At 38.1% G+C, this 3,260-nt stretch overlaps 1 pseudogene; it reads left to right on the plus strand.

The window, feature by feature from the left end:
- Positions 1-2,018: 2,018 nt before the first annotated feature.
- On the plus strand, positions 2,019-2,564 carry LOC139438306 (proteasome subunit alpha type-3 pseudogene; annotated as a pseudogene).
- The last annotated feature ends 696 nt before the right edge of the window (positions 2,565-3,260 follow it).

The raw sequence follows: 3,260 nt of genomic DNA on the forward strand, positions 1-3,260 counted from the left end.
CAATTAGTGTAATAAACCACATTGATAAATTGAAGAGGAACAATCACATGATCTTCTTGACTGATGCAGAAAAGGCATTTGTCAAAATACAGCACCTTTTCTTGATAAAAACACCCAAAAGGTAAGAATAGAAGGAAGCTTTCCCAATATGGTAAAATGTATATAGGAAAACCCTACAGCTAGCATGGTACTCAACGGTGAAAGATAAAATGTTGTGGGCAATTGGCTCACCTATCAGTTGCTTCCGGTTATTATACATGACGTTGCAATTTCTTCCTGTTATTGTAAATGTTACCTTATTGTAGATGTTGCAGATGCTTCCTATTGTGAGCTGATTGCAGCTCACAATAGATAGAAAGCTTTCCTGCTGAGATCAGGAACAAGACAAGGATGCCCACTGTCACTATTGTTATTCAATATTGTACTAGAAATTCAAGCTAGAACAATTAGGCTAGATAAAGAAATAAAAGGCATCCATATAAGAAAGGAAGAAGTAAAACTTCCACTGTTCACTGAGGATATGACTGTATACCTAGAATCTCCTGAAAAATCCATAACAAAGCTACTAGACCTAATAGACAAGTTTGGCAAAGTGGCAGGATACAAGATTAATATGCAAAAATGAATAGTGCTTCTATACATTACCGGTGTGCAATCTGAGAAGGAAATCAGAAAAAAAAAATTCATTTATAAGAGTAACTAGAATAAAATATTCAGGAATAAAAGTAAGCAAAGACATAAAGGGCCCATATTCAGAAAACTCCAACACATTGCCAAAAGAAACCAAAGAAAGCTTAAATAAATGGACAGCCTTTGTTTCTGGACTGGAAGGCTAAATATCATTAAGATGTCAATTCTACACAAAGAGGTTTACATATTCAATGCAATCCCAATAAAAGTCCTGTCACCCCTTTTTTTTTGCAGAGATGGAAAAACCAATTATCACATTCATTGGAAGGGAAAGTGTCCCTGAATAGATAAAAAATGGCTTGAAAAAAGAACAGGGTTGGCGGACTCTCACTTCTGGACTTTAAAGGATATTACCAAGGAAAGTGGATTTAGCTCAACTGATGGAGTGTTCACCTACCTTATGGGAGGTCCAGTGTTCAAACCCAGGGCCTCCTGACCCATGTGGTGAGCTGGCCTATGCACAGTGCTGCTGTGCACAAGGACTGCCATGCCACACAGGGGTATGCCCCATGAAGGGAAGTACTACATGCAAGGAGTGCTTCCTCTATGGAAAGCTGCCCCACATGAAAAAAAAGCGCAGCCCACCCAGGACTGACACCACACATGCAGAGAGCTGATGCAGCAAGATGACACAACAAAAAGAGAGACACAGATTCCCAGTGCCACTCACAAGAATGCAAGTGGACACACAGAAGAACACACAGGTAATGACACAGAGAGCAGAAATGGGAGAGAAATAAATAAATAAATAAATCTTTTTTAAAAATAGAAAAATAAAGGATATTACCAAGCTAGTGGTAAAAACAGCATGGTACTGGCATAAAGACAGATTAACCAAAGGAAACAAATTAAGAATTCAGAAATAGACCCTCGCATCTATATTCAAGTATTTCTGACAAGCTTATCAAGCCTTCCCAGCTGGGCCAGAACAGTCTACTCCCTTAGTGCAGGGAGAACTGGATATCCATAGCCAAAAGAAAGAGGACACCTATCTCACACCTTACACAAAAATTAATTCAAAATGGGTCAAGACCTAAATATAAAAGAGACAACCATAAAAGTGCTAATAGAAAATGTAGGAAAACATCTTTGACATCTTGTGATCAGTGGTAGTTTCTTAAACTTTACACGCAAAGCAGGAGCAGCAAAAGATAAAATAGATAAATGGGACTGCCTCAAAATTAAACACTTTTGCACCTCAAAGGATCTTGTCAAAAGGGTGAAAAGGCAGCCAATTCAATGGGAGAAAATCTTTGTCAATCACTTATCCAGGCTAGTGGAAGCGTTTTGGGTCTGGAATCCCTACACTACACGGTGGCTTTAACACAATGAGCTCTCTCGGCACTGGGTATGCTCTGTCAGCCTCTACATTCCCTCCTGATGGGAGAGTTTTTCAGGTTGAATATGCTATGAAGGCTGTGGAAGATAGTAGTACAGCTATTGGAATCAGATGTAAAGCTGGTGTTGTCTTTGGAGTAGAAAAATTAGTCCTTTCTAAACTTTATGAAGAAGGTTCCAACAAATGGCTTTTTAATGTTGATCGGCATGTTGGAATGGTGGTAGCAGGTTTGTTGGCAGATGCTTGTTCTTTTGCAGACATAGCAAGAGAAGAAGCTTCCGACTTTAGATCTAGTTTTGGCTGTAACACTCCACTCAAACACCTTGCAGACAGAGTGGCCATGTATGTTCATGCCTATACACTGTACAGTGCTGTTAGACCTTTTGGATGCAGTTTCATGTTAGGGTTGTACATTTTGAGGGATGGTGCACAACTCCACATGGTTGATCCATCGGGTGTTTCATATGGTTATTGGGGCTGTGCCATTGCAAAGCCAGGCAAGCTGCAAAGACAGAAATCGAAAAGCTTCAGATGAAAGAAATGACCTGCGGTGACGTTATTAAAGAAGTTGCAAAAATAATTTACATAGTACATGGTGAAGTTCAAGATAAAGCATTTGAACTAGAGCTCAGCTGGGTTGGTGAATTAGCTAAAGGAAGACGTGAAATTGTTCCAAAAGATATAAGGGAAGAAGCAGAGAAATATGCCAAGGAATCTTTGAAGGAAGAAGATGAATCTGATGATGATTATATGTAACATTTACAACTGCTTCTGTTTTAAATTTATATATAGTCCCATGTAAACTGTTTACCCCAAAGGATTATTATATACCCAGCAACAAATGTTCATGAAAGTTTTGCCTTATAATCATTGATGTTTGCTTAATATCTGCTTAACAAAATATTTGCTTAACAAAATTAGTGTGGGCAATTGAAAACCCAGTACTCAGAATTAAAATGCCTGCTTAAACATTCCTTAGAGGCTATTGGATCATATGAATTTAAAACCCCAGTCCATTAATATAGAAGCTAAAAATAATCTGCTGGGCTGTTGTTGCCCAGTTTTGTATTTAAATGAGGTTGGTTATCCTCCTCTCTTAAACTTTAGGTGTAATTTAGAAAAACAAATCCTAGAACATGTGAGTCAAGAATGTTTCTCTTTTCCTTTATTGTCATAAGGAGGAATGGATTTAAGAATTAAAGATCCTAATCTGTCACTTTAAAAAAAATCA

This window comes from Dasypus novemcinctus, chromosome Y (genome assembly GCF_030445035.2).
Source record: "Dasypus novemcinctus isolate mDasNov1 chromosome Y, mDasNov1.1.hap2, whole genome shotgun sequence".
NCBI lineage: Eukaryota > Metazoa > Chordata > Mammalia > Cingulata > Dasypodidae > Dasypus > Dasypus novemcinctus.